At 34.2% G+C, this 25,813-nt stretch overlaps 1 protein-coding gene across 5 annotated transcripts in view; it reads left to right on the forward strand.

The window, feature by feature from the left end:
* The window catches only part of NLGN1 (neuroligin 1), a 1,063,794-nt gene that overhangs the window by 955,410 nt on the left and 82,571 nt on the right, over window positions 1–25,813 (forward strand). The window lies entirely within an intron of this gene.

Below are 25,813 nucleotides of genomic sequence, written 5' to 3' on the forward strand. Positions count from 1 at the left end.
ACTTTTATATTTAAACATAACCATTTACATAGCAATAAAGGAAAATAATGTCACAGGTACTCCTGTATTAGATAAAAAAAATAAAGGAACAATAAATATTATCACAGTCCACATACAGATATGGGCCACACTATTCCACCAATAAAATCAGCATATAAACATACATACACCACGTGTGTATATGTATATGTATATATGTGTTTATAAATGCATTATATACATAATTAGAGATAATAGATAATATAGAAATATGGCAGAGGAAAAAATGAGAAAAGTCATATACTTGCATTAATACAGTCTACACTAAAGATTTGAAGGTCCTATCAATTCTGGAATATTTCTGCCACCTGAAGATACTTTTAGTGCTAACTGTTTTGTTTCTCTTCATCATGTTGCAAGTCTTCTTTCCTATTTTGGTACTCAAGAAGCACCCACAAGTTCTCACATCTTATGGTCACCCTAAAAAAGATGTTAAGAAAGCAAAATTTTAAGCCAAAAATGCAAAGCTCATCAAGTTGTTTCTCTCTGAACCTTACAGACAAATTAGCCAACTATTGATTGACCATAACACTGTCATATAATTAGATCTCCTCTTCTTATACAGCAAAATGACTGCAAAACCTCTTTCTCCTTCTTGATTTTCTTTCTCAGTCCAAAAAAGAAGCAAAGAACTACAGTCATTTCAAAAAATCAATAAATATTTATTGAATACCTACTATGTTCAGGCACTAAACTAAGCAGTGGGTATAATCATCCCTTAGTCTCCAAACAATTACATGATTTTGTACTTTTTGAGTTTCACAAACTCTTGTATTAAAACAATCACAAGCAGATGAATTAAAGGATCCCAATGTTCCACAGCTCTAGCTCATGATCCCATTTCAAAATGGTTCTCCATTACATTCTTTGTCCTTGAAAATTCATTCTTCATATTCCTATTTTAGCAGTTTTTGATAAATAAAAGTGCTTTCTCTGCCCCCTCTAAACTGCCAAACTATTCACCGACAAATGAGGCATCACTCTATATCCTTTGCAAGGTGATTTGAGTCTTTATATTTATGACCGAGTTTATTTTATGTCCCAAACTTCTCAAATCTCATCTTAAAATGGTATTGCTTTACATAGATTATAGCAGTTTTTATTAAAGCAAAGTTTAGTGTTCCTCCCCTCATTCTTTATTCCTTTCAGAAACCAAACTCTTCATCTATTAAAGAGATAATAGTCTATATCATTTGCCCATTGCTTTATTTTTTAATAAAATAAGGGTTGGTATATTTCTGCCCCTCTTAGCTCTAAACTGCTCATTGATAGAAAATATTTTAAAGGACTAGTTCCTTTTATTTGAAAGAAACTGCTGGATTTGTTGGGAAAAGGACTTGAATGAATAAACTGGGTCATTGTACTTCTGTCTTAGAAACATCAACCAGTATTCATTTCAGGCTTTCCTCTTTCAACCTCTGGTTTAAAGAACCATTCACTTCAAACTATTCTCATTGGTTGAGACTAATTGCTTAATGCTCTGTTTCCATATAAGGGGCAAAGTTATTGATCCTCTGAGCCAACTGTCACATATGCACAATAGAAAAGATGACAGTCCTTCATGTATTTCCAGACCCAGAAGGAAATGAAGTACCATAAGTATATAATACTTGGTATATGTGTGTGTGTGCATACATACATACATTTAGAGAAATAGATAGTGATGGAAAGCTCTAAGTTTTGAAAGACATTTTTACACACATTATCTCATTCATAATTTACAATAACCCTGTGAAGCTAGTAGGGCAGATATTATGATGATCTCTTCACAGTGAGGGAATCTAGGTTTGGGGAGATTAAGTGACTTTTCCATAGTGATACAGCTAGAAGGTATTAAAAGACAGCAGGTGAAACCAGGTATTCCTAGCAAGTGCAATAGTTAATTGACTTTGCTGTGAACACAAATTTAGAGTTTAAGTCCTTTTTCTGTATTATAGGACTCTGGCTAAATCACTTAATATTTCTTTTCTTTAAAATTTTTTTCTTTTTTATTAAAGCTTTTTATTTTAAAAAATAAAGTCTATTTTATGCATAGATAATTTTCAATATTCACTCTTGCAAAACCTTGTGTTCCAAAATTGTTTTCCTCCCTTTCCCCCATCCCCTACCCTAGGTAGCAAGTAATGCAATATATGTTAAACATGTGCAATTCTTCTATACGTGGTTCCAAAATCATCATGTTGCACACACACATACACACACCACACACACACACACAAAATCAAATCACAAAGGGAAAAATGGGAAAGAAAACAAAAAGCAAGCCAGGCAATAAAAAAGTGAAAAATACTATGTTGTCATTTAATATTTCCATGCCCCCAGGCCACTTCCTAAGACTGTAAATTGTAAGTGGATGGCTAATTTGCATTGTGCAAAGGCATTTAAAGTGGCCTTCAATAAAGAAATCACAGATTCTCCATCCATCCAAAAAAAAAAAAGGGGGGGGGGCAAAGCTTATCATTAGTCATGGTATAAGTGACTCTATGGATAGAGCACTTGACCTGGAGTTGGGTTTTAAATCTAGCAACTGTATTATCTTAGACAAATCATGTAATCTCTGTGCTTCAGTTTCATGCTCTGTAAAATGGGGATAATAAAAGTGCCTATCTCCCAGAATTGTTGCAAGCATTAAATGAGGTGATAATTATAAAGCACTTAACAGAATGTCTGGGACATACAATAGGTACTATATATATATATAATGTATTATTATGTGCTGGTTATCTGTTTCTATTTTATAATATAATATTAATAGGGGAGATTTTATGTTTGAGGAGTGATGATGAGACAGCCCAACACCATTTTAAAATGGCCTCACATAATTTACCCCCTTCCTTTATTTTCCCCCTAAGCCATTTCATAATTACCTCATGCCTCTCTAGATAAATATCCAGTTCAGGCCACTTAATAAATGCATCATATTTATATTGGTCTCTGCCTCTAAGAACCTCAATGTGCTCTTTATTATTATTAGTCTTCACACTTTCCTAGAGAAAGAGATAATAAGATAATCTTGATTTTAAAGAGATGCGAACAGGGGCACAGAAGGGTTCAATGACTTCTCCAAGATTATGAAATCATTCAGTGAAAGGCCTGGGAAAAGAACTGAGACTATTTGATTCAAAGTAATTTTAACTCTCGGATAATCTTTTATTTCAGATTATTAATGTTGTCAGTAAGGTTATTATTACCAATGGGGATTATAATAATCATGGAGCTAAAACCAAAGGTTGTTCTTACAGATCTCTCCATATTGTGACAATTGTGCAGCTGGGATTATCACAAAAGCAATAAAGTTTTTATTTTGAAAAATTAATTGCTTGTCCCACAAAAGAAAACCTACTTTAAAAACATTGTGTTAAAGCTTAACAAAGTTTGGAATGACTTTCTGCTATACACAAAAAAAAGTCTTTATTATAGAAAAATAATGAAATGCCAAGAATACTTCCTGTTAAAGTGGAAGAAAAGCATGAACCCAATGAAATGCATGTCTGGAAAAAATGAGTCCTGGAAAGGAAATCTGTCATCCTGGAGCAGTGGAAGAGAAAACCCTTGCTTCTCCAGAAATTGTCAAATGGATAAGATGTATTAGTATTTCAAAAGTCATTGTGTGTGTGTGTGTGTGTGTGTGTGTGTGTGTGTGTGTGTGAGAGAGAGAGAGAGAGAGAGAGAGAGAGAGAGAGAGAGAGAGAGAGAGATTTTCATTGTTTTATTTTTTTTTTAATTTTCTCTCTTTGGAAATATTTCTCTCTTCTCTCTCCATCTCCTTCTCCCTCTCTCTCTCTCTCTCTTTATCTTTCCAAGGGACTCAAAGTTGAGTGAATTGCTCAGTGTCATAGAAGTTCTTAATGTCAATTTTCTGAGTCCAAATTTGAACTCAGATCCTCCTGACTCCAGGATTGATACTCTATCCAGTATGCCACTTAGCTTCCCCTTGAGAATCTCTTTAAAATTAATATATATGTGGTAACTGGGCAATTAGATGGCTCAGTGGATAGAGTGTGAAAGATTCATCTTTCTGAGTTAAATTTTGAACTCAGATACTTGCTAGCTATACTATATCTGGGGAAATCACTTAAACCTGTTGACCTCAACTTTCTCATCTGTAAAATGGGCTGAAGAAGGAAATGCAAAACTACTCCAGTATTTTTACCAGGAAAACACCAAATAGGGTCACGAAAGGTCAGACACATTTGAAATGATTGTACCATAACAATAATATGTCAATTGTAGGCAATTTGGTTTTAGGCCTTTCAAAAGTTTTTGATGGGGTGATAACTCATATATTTTAGAAACTGTGACCTCATTAATTTGGCACTTTCATACAAAGATACAGATTGCAACCCATATATAATGATAGTAATTGAAATTTGTAGAGTGCCTTAAAGCATCCAAGACACTTTACTTACATAATTGCATTTGAGCATCATGATGTTTCTGTTAGCTAGATAATACTTGCAGGATATTACTCTCTCCTCAAGGAAACTGAAGCTCCTAATAGGTGTGACTTGCATCCCAAGAGTTCAAATAAGGCCATAATTTTCTACCAGGCAGCCTAATGTAGTAGATAGAATGGTGCATTTGGATAGAAGAAGATGTGCCATCCAGTTCTTCTTTTGACAGTAACTAGCTGTGTGAACATTTCCTTAGAATACCCTTTAGTGATCCAAGTCACTCTCATCTAGTCTTTCATGGTTAGATACTTGGAAACCCCCATGATTAGCAAGTAATTATTAGAGATAATGGGTGTCATTACCAGCAGAGTGAATTAGAAGGGACAGAGAAGCCTATAAGTAGCTCTTCCACAGGAGAAAAGATGGCAGGCCATGGACCACTGGGCAGGGAAATTCATCCTACTGGATTGTCACAAGAATTCCCATAACTTACTTGCTTGATATTGATTCTCTGATGTTCATGTTCTTGGATCCAGGTTTGTTTGAATCAATTCTTTTGGATTTTAATCATTAAAAAATCTTGCATTCCATTTTGATTCCCCTGAAAAGATGCTCTTAGTTTTATTCAGTCTTCCTCCCAGTGCCTCTAGGCACACTTATGATGAATTGAACATGGATCTAGTTTAGGGGCTCTGCTACTAGATAGTCAGTGAAAGAATTATAATGACATAAAACTACATATATTTTATTCAGAGAGTGAAACATTCTATCTATCTTTTTTTTTTCTCATAAAATCTTTTATCTTGTTGAACCCTTGTCATGCTTCTGATAACACCATTACAACAAGAAAACATATCCTGTCCTTTCATATTAAAAACAAGGTCATACAGTCACTATACAATTGAGGATTAGAGAAGAATTGAATCAAACTGCAAGAGTAGTTAAAATAGTTTGCCTATATTTTGAAGCAGAGAACAATATGGTGGCCTCAGTATCAATTTTTTATTGCAAAAAAGTCAAAGACAATGGTTTTGAAAAGACCCAAAGACAGATCATTCTTCCTTTTACTCTCTGCTTATAGTGTTTTAGTCAATTTCAGAGAGAAACTGACCCATGTCAATAATTTGATTTAACCAACCAAGTGAACAAGCAAATTTATTCTGATTTTTTAAAGCTGTGCATAGATTTTAGCACATGATTTTAGCATCTCACTTTCAGGGTCTAACAAGACTATATATTGTGTTGATAAGATGCATAAATACATACATTTTTCCCACTTAAATTCAGCTCTAAAATTGTCTTAGCTTATTTTTAAATGTGAGCCCTCAGCTCATACATGCATATTAACAGTGGATTAGTCACAGTGTAAAAACAATTTAAGTAGAATATAAGTTCCCTGAGGGCAAACACTGCTTTATTTTTTTTTTCTTTTATGATATAGAATCTCACATTTCTATGTCTGGCATTTAGGCAATGGTTAAGCAATATCTGTTCCTTTAAAATAAATTAAATGAAACAGTGAAAGTGCAGCCTTGAATACACTCATCTAAGTGTGATAGAAATAGTTGAGAGTCAAAACATCAGGTTGTATTCTTGCTCTGTACCTAACTTCTTAAACACTTCTCTGAGTCTCCAGATCATCGCCTTTATGATGAGGGCTTTAATAGAATGAGTGCTAAAGTCTATTCTAATAACATCTTATTACTCAATGATGCAAACCAGTTCTAATGTCTTCATTTCTTCAGCAATAGCCAGTATATCAATCATCACCAAACCTTGCACTACCCTCAGTTAATTCCAACTGACTTTGAGTAGATGTGATAGCACCTAGTGATATCCATTGGGCTCAAGGGAGGTGCAATGAAAAGAGTGTTGCATTTTCTTTCAGAAGACCTAGATTTCAGTCATGACTGCCATCCTCAGAATTTGACTTTCTGTACTCCAGATTCTTCATCTTTGAAATGAGGATGAAATAGACTAAATGATATCTTCAGTGACTCTCAATTCTGAAATTGAGGATGCTATTATCTTCAGTGGCAAGTATGATGTACAGTTTTGTAAGGGTTTAGTGCTGAATTTAGTTTTCCCAGAGTTCTAAAAGAAAATGTTAGTATGAGTGATAGTTACTAGGAGTTAATCCAAGAAGTATGAGACAGCATCCCTTATAAACTACTCAAATATGGACAACAAAACAATCTTTATGATTAGAAAATGAATGAAATCTATTTGATTACACTCTGAATTGAAGGGGATAGGGAGATAGAGTGACAGCAACAGAGAAAGACAGAGACAGAAAGACATAGAGCAAACTGGTGAGAGAGAGAGAGAGAGAGAAAGAGAGAGAGAGAGAGAGAAAGAGAGAGAGAGAGAGAGAGAGAGAGAGAGAGAGAGAGAGAGAGAGAGAGAGAGAGAGATTTTTTAGAGGATAGATGTCAAAAATATGGCAGCTCAATGTGACACTGGAAATGATAGATATTACATTTGCTTTTGAATAGTCTTTTTGTTTGTCCTTCCTTCTTGAGCAGGACCATGACATCAGGAAGAAGATGACCTGAAAGAGAGGATTTAAGTGAGGCAGTGCAAAGTCACCTACCTCACTTTCCCCTCCAGAGCTACCTGGGTTTAGTGACATGCTATAGATCAAGGCAACTAGAGATGGCCTTAGATGAAAGGGAGACCATGGATTTTTAGGTTAAAGTATTCAACAAGTCTGTTTAATCTATTTCATACCTATTAAATGAATAAGGCTAGATAGAGTCCAAATGAACAGAGGAACAGATTGGAGGCAAAGAATGAGAAGTTACTCAGCAGACTGACCTGTTTAGAAATGTTGTATGCAGTGATATTAATCAAGCACAATGTGGATCAACCCGACTTTAACAATGGAACAACTTTTCAAGCAATATTTATCATTCCTAAGAGAGAAAGAAAACACCAGAGTTTTATAATGACAAAATTGTGAGTTACTTGGATCACATGGGTCTTCCTCACTTAAATGTTTTGTGTCTTTGACAGCCTTCTGTAAATGTATTCTCATTCTTCCCCACGCCCAGCAAATTTGTGTAAAGTCATGACCCACATTTTGTGTAGATTATGTTATGTTTATTATTTATTAATTTGCTTTAATATAGAAACAATGTGACATTATTTCTTTGTTTTATTATTATATAAATAAGTATGTTTAAGATCTAAAAAGTGATAATAAATATTTAGTTTTATAAATAGAAATATATTCATAGGGGCTTAAGCCTGGGTCTGGGAAAAGAAAATAGATTCCTTTATAACTAAATCCCTGGGGAATATTGAGGTAATAATATGGTGATGGTCTTTTTCTGCTCCCTTAGATTTACCAATGTAAGGACAAATCACAGTGAACAAACCAGCTCAGAGAATGACTACTTGCCCACATACTCAGACTGAGTCACTGCAGTGTAGGTAGGTCACCCCTACACCTCTATTATACAAAGGAAAAGAATTATATCATTTGTGAGAGAGATGCACTAGATGTTGATTTATTTGCATATAAGGACCAACCCCGTAGTGATCTTTAAATGAGTTTTGCTAGAATTGCTAACATAAATATGCAACATCCATGAAAAAGCTTATTGACTTCCTTTTTGAAGGCAATCTTGAAGGCAAATGACTTGCTCAGAGTCACACAGCATATACATTTCTGAGACCAGATTTTAATTCAGATCCACCTAATTCCAGGACCAGTGTTCTATCCACTGTGCCTCCCAGCTGCTTGAAATTTACTTGACTTTGATCAAGAAAAGTGACAGCCAGTGAATAAGTAAGTTTATCAAGATGAATTTAGTGAATGCATTTTGTTTTGGTTTTTTAGGAGTAGGAAATGTGACAGAAAGGGACCATCACTCCCACCTTTTGATGCTTGCTTTATATAATGACCATTGAGAAAGTCTTTAGCTATTCTGAAAAACACCACTAAAGATGGACTTCCTTCTAGAAAATAACCCAAAAAATAGGAAGAGAGGGTAGTGATCAAATTCCTTTCAAATCTCTTCATGATTTTGTCTTATGTCCTAGAAAATACATCTTGTGAATTGGATTGAACTGAAATGAATGACCATCTCACAGTGAGAGTGGTTGATGGACCTTCTATTTACAGATGGCAGGTCTGTGCTGATAGACAGAGAAATAGTACATTTCAGTTGGAAGAGAAGTTTAGCCCTGAAAAGTCAGAACAAAAATGGACTCGAATAAAGATAAATCTTGCTCCACAGTAATTCACAGTACTCCACATAGGTTATGAGATTGCAAAAGAGAAGAAAATCTTTAGGCTCTTCCCTGGGTAATGATCCAATAGTGAAATAAAGTCCCAAATAACAAAGAATAGGGGAATGTTAGAATAGATGAACAGCATTAAAATCTACCCACTATTAAATCAATAGGAAAATCTTTGTAGTTGTCTTCTATCTAATATCTATCTATCTATCTATCTGTCTGTCTTTCTATCTTGCTATGTTGTTATCATCTTCTTATCATAGTCATTATTAACCAGAATAGATTGATAAAATCTATAATAAATCACAAATCTGGATATAATCTTAAAACTATCTAATCTAACATATTCATTTTACAGATGAGGAAATCAAGATTCACAGACCAAGAATGAGTTGCATAAGAGGTATAAAGAAAACTGTTTCAGGGGATGATTATTTACATTATAAAATTATGTTTTTCTCTTTTACAAAGCAACTCACTGTAGGATTTTATTTTATTTTTTCATGAATTCATTCAGTTTGTGCAAAATCTGTCCTGAAGTTTTCCCTCTCGCATGTTATTTTCCTAATATTTTTAGTTCACATCTAATGTGCTCAGTGAATTACAGCAGAATTATATGAACCAACAAATCCCATCACTAGTCATTTCTTTAGTTATTTATCTACTGCATTGAGACCTACTTGTTTGAGAGGAGAGAGTAGTTTCCACTTTCAAAGAGCTTTACAGTCTAGTTGGGGGACTCTTGGCTAATGTATATGAAATGTCAACTTTAGCAAAATGCAGCATATGCTGAAATCCTCAACTGCATGATTCCAGATAGAAATACAGTGGAATTCAGAGGAAATGTAGATTTTAAAAGGGCTAAACTCAACTATGAAGCTTTGGAAGGAGAACTGTCTTTGTGCTGTCCAGCATGAGTGAAACTTTTATGGTAAAGAAATAGAAGTGTATTTCAAGTGAGGGGAAGGGCATGATCAAAAGCCTGGAGGTAGAAATGAGCACAATGTAAACTACAGATATGAAGAAGACTGACAAGATCAGAAGAAAATGTGAAATTCATGAAAGAATGCTTAGAAATTTTGATTAGAAAGGCAAAATAGTAAAAAGCTATAGAATGAGACTGAGATTTTTTTTCAAATAGTGAGAATAAAAAGAAAAGTTAGGGTAGTAAATAGAACATTGGCCCTGGTCAAGTTCAAATTCTATTTCAGATATTAGTCACTTAAACCTCTGTTTGACTCAGTTTCCTAAATTGTTAAGTGGAATTAATCATAGAACCTATGTCCCAGGGTTGTTGTGCAGGTCATTTGAAATAACATTTCTTTAAAATAGCACTTAGTAGAATTATCTGGCATATAGTAGACTCTATATAGAGTTAGCTATTATTGTTGTTATTAATATCATTACTCATAAGAGGACTTAATAAATATTTATTGACTTATTTATTAAATTATTTCACTAGACAATGCTAGAATATTCCTTCAAGAACAGCCACTTGTATTAAGAGATGAGACAAGCAAGACAGGGTAAATGACTTATCTAGAGTCACACAGGTAGTTAATCACATAGCCAGAATTTAAATATCACACAGCAAGTATTTAAATCAACAGCTTCAAATTCCAAATCCAATATTCTTTCTACTGTCATATTACCTCCGTAATGAACAACAAAAATGGTTTAGAACAAAAGTATGTTTTTTTTTTCCTATTGACTACAGTGAACAGAACATTTGAAAACCATTATCAGCATCCAGTAACACAAAAATTCTCCTTCTTAAATTGATATACAGGTGACCTTGTGTTACTCGAGAATATACCAATGAAGCATATTGGTAGGTTTGAACAAGAACTAAATGTATTAAGGACAGCTCTTTTTAAATATATATATATATATATATATAACTTTTTTATTTTCAAAACAGATGCATAAATAGTTTTCAACATTCACCCCTGCAAAACCTTGAGTTCATTTTTTCTTCCTCCCTTTTCCCCATCCCCTCCTTAGATTGCAAAGCAATCCAATAGATGCTAAACATGTGATATTCTTCTGTACATATTGCCACAATTATCGTGCTGCACAAAAAAAAATCAAAAAGGAAAAAATGAGAAAGAAAACAAAATGCAAACAAACAACAAAAAAGGTAAAAATACTATGTTGTAATCTACAGTCACCACAATCCTCTTTCTGGGTACATATGACTCCATCACAAAACCACTGGAACTGGCCTGAGTCACCTCCCTGTTTAAAAGAGCCACATCTGTCTGAATTGACCATCATATAATTTTGTTATTATTGTCTACAGTGTTCTCTTGATTCTATTCATTTCACTTACCATCAGTTCATGTAATTCTCTGAAATCTTCCTGCTGATCATTTCTTATAGAGCAATAATATTTTATAACATTTACATACCAAAACTTATCCAGCCATTTTTCAACCATGGGTATCATTTTCCAGTTCCTTATCACTAGAAAAAGGGCTGCTATAAACATTTTTGCACATATGAGTCCTTTTCCCTTTTTTATGATATCTTTGGGATATAGACCTAATATGAACTTTGTCTTGGCAAGTAGACTCCTCCAAATTTTATATTATCTACAATTATTTTAAATGTAATTTCTATTTGTATTTTTTACTGCTGGATTTTGTTGTTAACATAAAAATGCTGATGATTTTTGTGGATTTATTTTGTATCCTGCAACTTTGCTAAAGTTGTGAATTGTTTCTAATAAAATTTTAGTTGATTCTCTAGGATTCTCTAAGTATACCATTATATCATCTGCAAAGAGTGCTAATTTGGTTTCTTTAAGATCTTCTCTAATTCCTTTAATTTCTTTTTATTCTCTTATTGCTAAAGTTAACATTTCTAAGACAGTAATGAATAGTGATATTGATGGATACACTCTTACTTCACTCCTGATCTTAGATTGGTTCTAGTTTATCCCCATTACATATGTTACTAGCTGATGATTTTAAATAGATGCTACTGATCATGTTAAGGAAAATTCCTTTTATTCCTATAGTATAGTATTCCTGTACTTTAGTGTTTTTAATAGGAATAGGTGTTGGATTTTGTCAGATGCTTTTTGCATCTATCGAGATAATCTTATGATTTCTGTTAGTTTGGTTATTAAAATAGTCAATTATGCTAACAGTTTGTCTAATATTGAACCAGTCCTGCATTCCTGGTATAAATCCTACTTTGTCATGGTGTATTATCATGATGATAACTTACTATAATCTCTTTGCTAATATTTGATTTAAGATTTTTGCATTGATATTTATTAGGGAAATTGATCTATTATTTTATTTCTTTCTTTTGACCTTACCTGGATTAGGTCATATCTGTGTCACAAAAATAATTTGGTAGGACTTCTTCTTTCCCTATTTTTTTCCAATAGTTTGCATAGTATTTAGAGTTAATTGTTTTTTTTTAAACTGTTTGATAAAATTCACATGTAAATCCATCTGGTCCTGGAGAGTTTTTCTTAGAGAATTAATTAATAGCTTGTTCAATTTCTTTTTTTCTAAAATCTCCTCTATTAATCTGAGCAATCTACATTTTTGTAAGTATTCATCCATTTCACTTAGATTGTCAGATTTCTTGGCATATAGTTGGACAAAATAATTCTTAATTATTGCTCTAATTTTCTTTTCATTAGTGTAAAATTCACCCTTTTCATTTTTGATACTAACAATTTAATTTTCTTCTTTCCTTTTTCTAATCAAATTAACTAAAAGTTTATCTATTTTTTTCCTGAAACCAACTCTTAGTTTTGTTTATTTTTGTAAGAGTTTTCTTGCTTTCAGTTTTATTAATCTCTTCTTTTAGTTTGAGAATTTAAAATTTGATATTTAATTGGGGGGTTTCAATTTTTTCTAGCTTTTTTAGTTGCATGCTTAATTCATTGATCTAACATTTTTCTATTTTATTCAAGTAAATATCTAGAGCTATAAATGTTCCTCTAAGAACTTCTTTGGCCGTATCCCATAAATTTTGGTATGTTGTCTAATTTTTGTCATTCTCTTGGATGAAATTATTGACTGTGTCTATAATTTGTTGTTTCACCCATTTTTTCTTTAGGATTAGATTATTTATTTTCCAACTAATTTTTGGTCTATTTTAGCCTGGTCCCTTACTACATGTAATTTTTATTGCATTCATGATCTGAAAAACATGTATTTACTATTTCTGCCTTTCTACATATGATTTTGAAGATTTTATGCCCTAATATTTGGTCAATGCTTTCTGTCTCCATTCAATTTTCTCTAAAGGTCTATCATACCTAACTTTTCCAAAATTCTAATCATCTTCTCAATTCCTTTCTTATTTATTTTGTGGTTCAATTTATCTAGTTCTGAGAGAGCAAGGTTGAGGTCCTCCACTAACACAGTTTTCTTGTTTAATTTTTCTTGCATCTCTCTTAACTTTTCCTCTAACAATTTGGATGGTATACCACTTGGTACATGTTTGTTTAGTATTGCTATTACTTCATTATCTATGGTACTCTTTAGCAAAATGAAGTTTCTTTCTTTATTTCTTTTAATTAGATCTAGTTCTGCTTTTGCTTGATCTGAGGTCAGGAATGCCACCTTTGCTTTTTTTTTTTTTTTTTTTTTTTTAATTGCAGCTGAAACAATAGTTTCTGCTCCAGCCTTTTACTTTTACCATGTGTCACTCCAGTCTGCTATCTGCTTCCATTTCATGCTTTCCATTCATTGCCATTCACTGTTAAAATGACTAATTTTGTATTCTCTCCCTTCTGATTTTCCCCACTTATACTTTTTTCTTTCCTTTCTTCCTTTCCCTCTTCCTCAGTGTTTTGCTTCTAATCATCATCTCCCATGTAGTCCTCATCTTTTGTAGCCCCTCTCCCCTTTCTTATCCCCTTTCCTTTCTACTTCTGTTCTCCCTCATATTAGCCTTTCCCTTTCCTTTCCTCTTTCCTCTCTTATTTCCCCATAAGGTAAGACAAACTTATCTGTAAAACTAAATATATCTGACATTCTCTCTTTGAATTAAATTTGATGAAATCAAAGTTCACACAATGTTTATCTCCTTTCATTCTTTCCCTCAACTGTAAAAGAACTTTTTTGCATCTTCACATGATGTAATTTACCCCATTTTGCCTCCCTTTCCCCCTTCTTCCAGTACAATTCCCTTTCTACCTCTAGTTTCTTTTTGTTGTTGTTGACTTCCTTACTGTGCTTGGGCATGGCCAAGTCCTTCATTATTCTGGGGTTCAGGGACTCATTGCCTTTTATAATTGCATTGGATGTCTTATAGCAAGTCTGTTGATCCTCTGACTTTTGAACTAGGACAGAGTAGGCAATACTGCTGTATTTTGGCTAAGAGCCTCCCAGTAGATTCCTCCAGCACATGGAAATTCCTCCAGCACATGGAGAATGCCCCACCCTGGGTCTCTGAGCTGAACCTATGCTCCCCTACCTCCTTTACCTCCTCACCCCCTGCCCAATCGAAATAAATCTTTTATGAAGTTCTTCTAAAATATCTTCTGCTAGAAATTTGCTATACTTCAAATATGTGTGGGTTCTGTCAACCCAAAACCAGTTCACAGGTTTGAGCTGGTGTTGATCTGAATGAAACCAAGAAGAACTCAGACAAAGACTTGTATATTCTCTGCCATCTTGGTTCTATCTCCAAGGACAATTCTAGTGACACAATGACATATGGGGACCAATTGTGATGGAAAAGATTGTCAATGTGTGATTATTAGGGATCTTTTTTATTCTCTTCATCTCAGCAACCCATGAAAATCTATAATAAACTGAGTCTTTTCACCTGTGTAGGTAGAGAAAATGATCATATTGATGAAATCATAGGTCCTAGAAGCATTGTAACATCCGATATATACTCAGAATATGATTTTTCAATATTTTTCCTATGCCTCAATTCATTGATTGAGGTTTTATAAGTAACACATTTGATAGTGAAATTCACCTAGGATCTCATCGATATATTCTCTGCAGTGATGCAAATCACAATCTATTCATATTTCTACTTTATGACCTGTCCCATGTGATTTCACAAATATGCCACAAGGGAGCCTATTCTACATTGTTGTTCACTCATTTGGTCCTGTCTGACTCTTAATGACCCTATTTGGGGTTTTCTTGGCAGAGCTATTGGAATGGTTTGACATTTCCTTCTCCAATTTATTTTATATTTGAGGAAATAGAAGCAAACAGGATTAAGTGACTTTCCCAGGTTCAAAGAGCTAATAAAACTGTCTGAGGTCAAGATTTGAACTCAAGGTGAAAAAAAATTCCTGTTCAACATCATGAGGTTCTTTTTGTTCTTGAGATTTATATGGGTGTTTACCAATGGAGCATTTGAGTTGTCTATGATTATCCCACATTTTCCCTATAGTGCTGGCCAATCCTTTCCTTTTCTTTGTATATTTAATAACAAGTGTTTTTAAATAATAAATTTTATCTTATTTCTTCAGCAAGCCTCTTTCTTTATAATTAAGCTTCTTAAAATGCCATATGGTATCATGTAACTAAATATGGGGTCACAAAATTATAATTTATTATAAACAGATATTTGATTTATATCATTATTTTATATTCATATATACCTGGGATTGAGTTAAAAAAATTCTCAGATGAAAAAAAAATAGTGAATGGAAAAAGCTTGAGAAATGCTGCTTTATAATATATTGCAAACAGCTCCAAGTCTCACTGTGATAGAGGAGTGAAATGGCATGTGGTGGGTGTGTACAAATTATAATTCATTACCAGTACACATATTGTTAATCCCATTTTACAGATTTAACCTTGGAAATGGCTAAATGACTTGCCTCAGACAGAAATCTAATAAGTGTTGGAAACAAGACAGAAATCCAAGTATTTTGACTGTAATAAAATCCAATGATTTTTTATACTCTACCTAAACCAGATTAATCTTTCTTTTAGGTGCTGCCACATTAAATCATTATGGGTCCACCATTTTCCAGTATATTTCTAAATTGCCCATGTAGTAAAGTCTCTCTCTTTTTAAGACTAATAGAACTCATCATACTAATAGTGTAATATTATGTAAATGCATTTTATCAAAATAGCTACTATCCATAAGTAGTTTATTCTCTATATCCCTAATGTAATATATCAAACAATAACTCATTTGTCACAGTGAGACAGTTCATTAAAATTCAGCCACCACTTGGCCAGGATAAAACAGCAACAGTATAAAAATTGATGTTGCAAAACTTAACAAATGAGGGAGTAAGAAAAGTGCGATTCAGGAAATTGCAGGCCTGCCCTCTGGGACCATTTTTGGGTCACTTGTCTGAATTTTAATATTCCAATTGTTTTACAGAAAGTCTCTAAGTTATTAGACTGGGAGGGAAGCCAATTTACAACTGCAATATCGAGGGCATTCAATAAACGGGAACATGATGTCACTCGGGACTTGGGGTGAAAAAGTTACCATACTGTTGATCGCTGGGTTGCAACTCACTTTTACAACTAAATTATCACATGGCTTAGAGAGCCTGCACTACTTCATTTGAATTTACCTAAATCGGTTATTTGTTTATTTACAAATATTTTATTGATTTTTAAAAGAAAATACTTCTAATATTCTCTGTTATTTCCCAATTTTCCCAAACATAGATGAAAATAAAATCTTCCCTTGTACTGATAACAACTATAACAACAAAAGTAGTTAAAGAAAAGAACATATTGATCAAGTCTTATAAGGTATGCCTTGATTCATACTTAGGAACTGTCATTTCTCTGCTAAAAGTGAGGAGATTGTCTATGTACTTTAAAGAAAATTGGATTTTGCTTTTGTTCTCTCATTATCACTTGGAGTATTGACTATTCTAGACCAGGATTTCTTGAACTTTTTTCCACTCACAAACCTTTTTTACTCAAAAATTTTTTATGTTACCATTCTTTAATAAAACAGTTATACAAATCAAACTTTTATTGATATTAAATCATAAATAAATTTATTTTAAACAGTTCTTTGGCATACATATCATTTTACCATTTGTTAAAGACAAAAGCAAATTTGCATACTAACAAGATGGCTATACTTATTTTTATATAAAGAATTAAATTTTGGCAGAATATTTGATAACATTTACTGTTGCCAAATTTTTCACAATCCCCATATCCAGTTATATAACCCCTTATGGGGTTGTGACCCATAATTTAAGAAGTTTTGTTCTAGACTAAACCATGACATGACTTATGGGGTTCTAATCTAATTGTGTATGTGTGTGTGTTATATTGGTTCAGTGAATCCAGTATAACTTTCTTACAATGATGTTTTTAAAGATATAAAATCAAATAAACCAGATTACAAAGAAAATCAATTAGACTGAAGATCACTTATTGAGATTTTTTTTAAAAAATGAATTTGCAGTCTCCACATTAAGAACTTCTGCTATGGATTAGTAAGGATGGGCACATGACAAGCACCAAGTAAAGATAGAGACAAAGTAGACATAAACAGACACAGAAAGAGAGACACACACACACAGGGACAGAGAGAGAGAGAGAGAGAAAGACAGAGAGAGACAGAGAGAGACAGAGAGAGAGAGGAGGAGGAGGAGGAGAAGGAGAAGGAGGAGGAGAAGGAAGAGGAGGAAAGAGGAGGAGGAGAAGAAAGAGGAGGAGGAGGAAGAAGAGGAGAAGAAGAAAAGAGAAACAGAGAGAGAAAGAGAGAGAGAGGATAGAGGGAAAGAAGAAAGGAGAGAGGGAGGGAGAGAGAGGGAGAAGGAAAAAGGAGAGGAAGGAAGGAGGGGGTATAGATGTATACAAAATAAATGCACAGTAAATATAAGGTAATGGATGTGGGAATTATCAGCAACTATTTTAGGCCTCAGAGAGGTAGTGACATTTTTACCTCTCCTTTAAAGGAACTGAAAAATATGTTGACCTAAAAAGAGTTTGATATTGATGATTATGTTGCTTTCTCTTGATGTCTCATATTAAAAGTGAAAATAAAAGTTGGTCCTTTAAAATTTACTGTTAAAATAGGCTTTGTCTTTTCTCAATCATAGCAGCATGAATTCTAATATAAAATTATGAAAGTGTCTAAATTTGCCATTGATTGAGGTTGATTCTTAGATAACCTCAGGGACCATCAGGTTTAGAATTTCATACCTATTCAGAGAGCCTGCTGGTAATTGAGCCATCTCCAATCCATTAGTTATTGCAACAAGATGGGGCTGGGGGGGTGTTGTAAACGGAACTGATTGGTAGCTAGTACAGAGAATAGTAATGTCTCCTACTTCCCTTCCTCTCCCCTACCACCTCCATTTTCTATCTGATTTTTAACTTTTTCTCCCTAATTTTGTGATGTTATCAGCTCTTTGGGTTTTCAAAAACATAGTTTCCTTTCATAACTCATGTGGTTGATTCCATTAATCTTAAAACTTCCTTCTCTAACATTGATCATCATTTCATTTCTGTAACTTATAATCTTCGTGAATTGCTTGGGAGTCTGAGAAGTTAAATGATTTGACTCAAGTCACACAGCCTTTATATATAAAAGGCAAGGATCGCCTAAAAAAGTAAAGTATATGGTAAGCCCCATGTTAAGTACTATACATGTTATCTCAGATGACTTTCACAACAATCCTGAGAAGGAGGTCTCATAAAATGCAAGGCAATTGTGACAGGGAAGATCCCACCAATTTGACCTGATAATACATGAGAGAAGGAAGAATCATTTTCAATAAAGAGACAAGGAATATTGGGGTTAGGGGAAGAGAAAAGGCCATATGGAGAATGAAACTTGAGTTGAATCTTAAAGGAAAAATAATAATCCTAAAATGTGATTCTAAAATAGTCCTCTGAGTCATTGAGTACTTCTTTATTCCCGATTTGCTGTAGAGTCCTTCAAGTGAGTTCTTAAAAAAAAAAATCTTAGACATGATAGAGAATTGTTCCAATGGTGAAATACACATTTTTTTTTTTTTGCTTATACAACTTAGGCATCTGCTTAATAAAGTATGTATTCCTGTGTGCACTAAATAATAAACCATATAGATAGAGATATAAATGTATAGAAGTATTATAAATATATATCTTTATATAAATGTATCATTGATCTGGATAAAATTAATTCTTATAGAATCAAAGGGGACACAATGGCAGAGGATCAATGTTAGAGATAAGAGCTTGGAGACAATAATATCTGAGTTCACATTTGACCTCAGACAGTTATTAGCTGTGTGATCCTGAGCAAGTCACTTAACTTCAGTTTTCTGAACTGTAAAATAGGGATGATAACAGCACTTACCTCCTAGAGATTTTATCAGAATCAAATGAGAAAATGTTTACTTTTTTAAATGCTTAGCCTGTATAAATGTGTTTTCCCTTCTTCTCCCTTTCTTTTCTAATTCTGCCATTTATCTATGCAATTTTGATGATACCTCTTTAAGCCTCAATGTTTTAAAATGATGGTGTTATTGTGCTCACTCATTTTTCAATCAGATTCAACTCTTTGTGATTCTATTTGGAGTTTTCTTGTCAAATACTAGAGTGGTTTTCCATTTCCTTCTCCAGCTCATTTTAAGTTGAGAAGCTGAGCTAAACAGAGAAAAGTGACTTGCTCAAGAACACATAGCTAATAAGTATCTGAGGTCAGATTTGAACTCAGGAAGATCTTTAGGCCTGCAAGCTATTCACTATACTATCCTGCTGCTCTGGTGTTAAAGTGGTCTATAAAGTCCTTTGCAGCTCTAATCCTCCAATCCTGTGGGAAGAGGAAAGAATATGTGAATAATTCAAGCATATATTGAATCCTAAGCCAGAAAAACAGTCCCTCATTGTTCCCAACATCCCATGATGATATCAGGAAGCTTAGATAAGACAGTTTTTGCAAGGTTGGCACAGGGGGCAGGACCTTCCTCATGACTGACATCAAGTATCGCACTCAAACATGTTTCTGGCTCACTTCAAAATAGACATATTCTCCCCTTTTCATCTTACACCAGACACAAACTCCATACAAAGATATACACTCCCCTTCCCATCCCCAGTTTTCAATATCTTTCCAAAAAGGAGACCAGTAGAGTAACAGGAACTCGTTCCCTTGTTTGATATCTCACTAACAAGGTTAACTTCAAAGGGAGCACAGTCCTACCCACCCACCATGTGCTAATAAACACCTATTTATTCAAGGTTTGATTACTGCTTTTCACCCTCCCAACAAAGCTGGAATTGTGACATAACAGCCACTTTTGAACAGCAAGTGGGACTTTGATGGAGAGTAAATACACTGGGGAGAGACTGTGCAGTAAACTATGGCTACTTGCATAGGGAAACCTACCTATGTGGGTCCTCTGGAGACTGGAGAACAAGCAAGAGATATATGACACTAATACGGGAATCAATCACAATATTCCTCCAGAAACTTTGGAATAACTCCAGGTTATCACATGTCCGCATGAAAGTTTTCAGTAGAAAAATAGCAAATGTATGAAAGAGGATGAAATGTTGATGGAGGACTAAAGAATTTGGAGGTGAAACCTAAAGACTCCTCAGTGTTTCTAGTCCTACTTCTACATTTCAGACAGGAAAGACTTACCATTGTTTCTAATTTCTCTAGGTGAAATTTTCATGTTTAGGGAATCACTCATATACTTAAAGTGAATTATTGCTTAGACTGATCTCAGAAGAGAATCTTCTTTACCGATATAGTATATGATTATCAAAATCAATATATTTTCTTAATAACTTCATGAATCAGAGGTGTACTGTGGGGAAAATGCTGAATCTTTTTGGCATTTTTTCACTTATCTCTCTGGAAAAGAGGTTCTTAACCTGTGATCTATGGAATTTTTGTTATGTTTTATATTTTGATAACAGTATCTCAGTAGAGTTGCTTTCCTTTGTAATTTTATGCCATTAGAAGTCATTCTGAATAAGGTTCATAGACTTCACCAGATGGCCAGGGAGTCCATGACTCAAAAAAGTTTGAGAACCCCTGCTCTAAGATTACCAATATATGCATAGCTACATTTCCTGAATAATACTCTGTTTTCTTCTAATATTTACTTCAGTGTTTATTAATTCAATGTGAAAATTAATGAAAAAAGCTATTGTCACCCAAAAGTTTAAAGGCAATTTTATGCTGGTTGAGTCATTTATCTCTGTCTAAATCTAGCCAGCAGGATTCCCTTCTTAGGTTTATTTAGATAGCGTTCCTATTCATTGGCTCAACATGCTGTTCTTCTGTTATTTTCTTCTGAAAGAGACCATCGTCTCCCTCCGTCAACTCAAAGGTGAGCTATCTATATTTTATTTTCAAAATTCCTGAAAGTCACCAAAAGATACCAGGAAAAGGCAAAATGACTTCTTTTAGTGCTTCTCTTTTATATTCCAGTCCTTCTTTTTCATCATTCACAGCTAAATCAAGTTATTTAGATTTAACAAGCTCTGAACCTGGCCCAGATGAACAAAAGTATCCACAAACCATATTTACATTTCTTTAATGAAACACTACATTAGTTTGGAATTAAAAGGATTTTTTAAGCCATAATACAAAGTTTGATAAGCTGAAATTTTTCATGAAATAAAGAGGGACTGAATATAGAAACTGGGATTTTCTAAGAGCAATTTAAAAACCCATATCATAAATGATGAATCATGTGTTTGTGCTTTTTTTTTTAATTCCCAGTCTTTGATTTCATTGGTATTGGAAATTTTCAATGAGAAAACTCCCTTTGCCAATGTAGATCTGAATTATTCTTTAACTTAGAATGTTAGATGAAGAAGCACTTAACTTTTTTTTTTTTATGGACCCCTTGGGGAGCCTGGTAAAGCTTATGGACCTCCTCCCAGGATCATGTTTTTAAGGGCAAAAATAAAATTGATAGATTATAAAGGAAACTTATTATCCTGAAGTTATTGAAAGATACATTATTAAAAAACAAAAACAAATCCATGAATCCCAGGTTAAAAGGTCTTGTTTTTGGCTGTATTGTCTAGGATAAAAGAAGGTAGATTTATTTGCTCAGTATGATGATATTTATTGGAAACAGGACTTAAATCTAGAGCTGTCTGACTAGGATAGTTAAGGATAGTTCCTGTCCTCTATTCTATACCACTTCAATCACATGAATGATTAATATCAATTGTAATAATTTATATTTTTACTTTATTTTATTTTAATTTTAAATTTATTTTATTATTTAATTTATTTTTATTCTTAGAATCACATATAGACACACATACACACATTCCAAAAGAAATATGATCTTCTTGATGGGATTTGTTCCAGTGATGGGAATCAAAGCTCTTCCATACTTACCTGCTCATTCTATGCAACTTTCATCCATATTTTCTGTCATATAGGTGACTCTGTCCAATGTCCTGAAGACTTTCCTAGAGCTCTGCCTATATGACTAAGCTGTCAGTGGAGGACATGAGCTAGCCATCTTTTGTACCTTGTTCTGATCACATGAAGAACATAATCTAAATTTGTATGATACTTTTTATATTTTAAAGGTGTTTAACATGTTTGCTCTCAATTGATCTTTAAGATATACCTGTTAGGGGGCAGCTGGTTGGTATGGTGGATGGAGCACCAGCCCTGAAGTCAGGAGGGCCTGAATTCAAATGTGGCTTCAGGCATTTAACACTGTTAAATGTGTGACTCTGGACATGTCACTTAACCCCAATTGTCTCAGTACACATACACACACACACACACACACACACACACACAAAAGCCTTATCTAGCTAATATTTAAAAATGAGGACCCTGAAGTGGAAAGAAATGAAATTATTTTCTTATAAACATCAAATCATTTTAGTGGCGTAGGAAAGTTTAGTGAAGGTCTTCCTGACTTCAGCTCTATGGTAATATCAGTGCCTTTAGAGCACAGATGACGTCCTTTGTTATCTCTGTGTCTCTAGGGATTACCATAAGGCCTAGAATATAATGCATGCTTATTAAATGGATGTGGAATTGAAGAAGATTGGCAATATTGAAAGATCTTATTCAAAATAGACTGCTCTTTGTGACATATGACGCATCTAGGGAACAAGCTATTCTGGGTACCTGTGATGATTCAGAAGGTCCTTCTAGTTTCTTGGAGTATTTCTGTGTCATTATCACATTTATCCTTGGACTAAAAATTAATGGTTGATAGTTAGGATTCTTACAAGGTTATTATAAGAATATTACAGTTGATTAACAGATAAATGTGATTATTAAAATGCTAACAAATTAGAAATTAACAATACTGACATATCTAAGATGTGCTTGGAGAATTTCTTGAGAATAACTTTTTGGCTCTTTTAATATTCCCATCATATGGGCATAAAATGAATACTTAATAAAATATTTATTGACTGACTGAAAGAGATTTTTGATCATATATTTTATTCATCAATTCAACTAGTGCTTATTGAGTGCAATCCCTGTTTCAGGTGCAAAGCATCAACCCTATACAAAGAACAGATAATTATCCACAATGCTTGGGCCATCAACATTGTGCTAGACCTTTTACTATCATGTGTTCCATTGGCAGCCTAGTCACATAAGTGGTGCTCTAGAAAGTATACTTCCAGTGGCACACACTAGAACACTGGGCCAAATCTAGAAAGGTGAATTTCAGTGGGGATAAATAGGAAAAATATTCTTCACAAGTCCAGGATGGCAGAATTGAGAAAAAATAGCACAGAATTGTAAAAAAAAAAATAGTTCCTCTGACAAAAAATCTGGGCTTTTTGATGGATTGCAAACTTGGAGTAAGTCAGTGGTATATTCGGGATCCAAAAAAGCTCATGGGATTATAGCCTATACTACAAAACCCACAGCACACAAAACTAGGGCGATGCCAGAATCCCTGTGGTTTGACCTTGTTGTACCACAACTAGAGAATTGTGATCATTTCTAGATGCTGTGTTTTCGGAGGGTCATTAATAGCCTGGAGAGCATTGAAAGGAGTACAGCCAGGATGATTAGTGCCCTTGAGTTTATATTGACTGAGGATCAATTAAGAGAAATGGAAATATTTACCCTGGAGAAGAGAAGACAGGGGAAGCTTAGAAATGATTTTGAAGTATTTGAAGGGCTCTCATGTGGACGGGGGAATCACATGTACTCTGTTTGGCCCCAGTTGGTAGCATGAAGAGAAACAAGCAGGTGTTATGAAGAAAAAAGGGGGGAAATGTATTTCTAACAATTAGTAAAATACAAGAAGAATAGTTTGCTTTGGGAAGCAATGGGATGGGTCTTTCCAGGCAGGATGAAATGGTCTCTGAAATGAAGAACATCCATTTTATCATTATGGAATGGAGAGCTTATGACTAGTGACAAAGCCAGGACAGCTTCTTTCTCATAAACTCAGCTCTTATCTAACTAACCACATGAGTCATTTGTAAAAACTTTTCTCCCAAATTTTCTCAAGTTGTACAGAATTATAATTATTTTTGGCTTTTTTACTTTCATATGTTTGTAAATTGAAAATTGGAGTGTGGAGATCCATTTCAGAAAGGCCCTTTCAAAGTTCCATTTAAATTGGTCAACCTCAACATTTAATGCTGTCACTTAAAAACTTTAAATGAGCAGATATTTAGGGAGATGATTAAAGTCACCTACCATGGCTAATTTCCTTATCACCAACTGACTCTGTGAGCAATTTCTGTGGGAATGTAAGAGTAAGATAGGATGGTTAGTCTTATGACTGTAAACTGCTATTTATGTGTTGTGTTTGCTAGAAGCAAAGAAAAAGTTATTATAAGAGGAGAAATATTGAAAGCAAGGATGGACACTGACTTCGAGTGGGGAAGAACACGAGTCTAGGGATTCAGGAAAGGTAGAGATCATAGACAATATCATTCACTGGTTTCTACTAATTCTTCACTGAATTGTTGTTGTGTAAAGTTTATATGAAATGGGAAACTGATTGAGGGCTGGAGAAAATTTCAATTCAACAAATATTTTCTGAGCATCTACTCTAAAAAACGCACTGGAATATGCATTGGGGTTAGGGGGCACTAGTATAGAACTCAAAATGATTCTGTCCCTCCTTTCCAGAAGCTTGCAATCCAATCATAGTGATAAGACATGTGCACGAGTACATACTGTACTCTAAGTGTATAAGAGATGAGCAATAAAACTATTATGAATTAATAGTAATAGCTAGCATTTAGGCTGCAGATTAAGGTTTGTGAAGAACTTTACAAGTATTATCTGATTTGATTCTCATAATAAATTCCAGGAGATAGATGCTAAAGTTACTATCATCATTTTACACATGAGGAAACTGAAACAACTTAAGTGACTTGCTCAGTCATATAGCTAAAAAAAGGAGGAAGAGGATCAGGAGGAGGAGAAGGAGGAAGATCACCACTACCTCCACCACCACCACCACTTACTACTACTACTACTACTACTACTACTACTACTACTACTACTACTACTACTACTCCCATTTATATAGCACTTACTAGATGCCAGGCACTGTGCTAAGAGCATTACAGTTTTTTTTTTATTTGACCAATAGTAAAACTGAGGCAAACAGAGATTAAGTGCCTTTCCCAGAGTCATACAACCATTAAATATCTGAGGTTAGATTCGAATTCCAGTCTTGCTAGATCCAGGTCCATCATTCTATCCAATGCACCAATCCCTAAGATCTATCTTGTATATTAAAACATGATCTATGAGTTTTCTACCTGGGTATCTTTTTCTAACACTTCAAACTAAAAATGGCCAAAGCTGAAGTCCCATTCTTCTTCCTGAAGCCTTAACCTCTCCTCACTTTCAGCATTTCTTTCAATGGTTCCTCCATCCTGTTAGTCAGCCAGATTTCATAGCTGAGAATTATATTTGCCTCTTCCATTCCCACACCCCACTTCCCCAACATTCAGATTCTCCCCATCGAATCCTATCAAATTCTAACTTTGAAAAGTTCTCAGTAGAAAATTTCTTAGCTCTAGAATCAGAGAAACTGGGCTCATCTTCTGCCTCAGTTGCCGGCTATGGTGCCCTGGGTGACTCTGGGCAAACCATTGTTCTGAACCCTCCTCAGCTCTCCAATGGCAATAATGGATAACCATAGTTCTCACAGGGATGTTAATAAGGCTCATCTGTAATGCTTTTTGAAGTGCATTACAAATTGGAAAATATACACAAAC

The sequence above is a fragment of the Antechinus flavipes genome, chromosome 3 (genome assembly GCF_016432865.1).
Source record: "Antechinus flavipes isolate AdamAnt ecotype Samford, QLD, Australia chromosome 3, AdamAnt_v2, whole genome shotgun sequence".
Classification (NCBI taxonomy): Eukaryota; Metazoa; Chordata; class Mammalia; order Dasyuromorphia; family Dasyuridae; genus Antechinus; species Antechinus flavipes.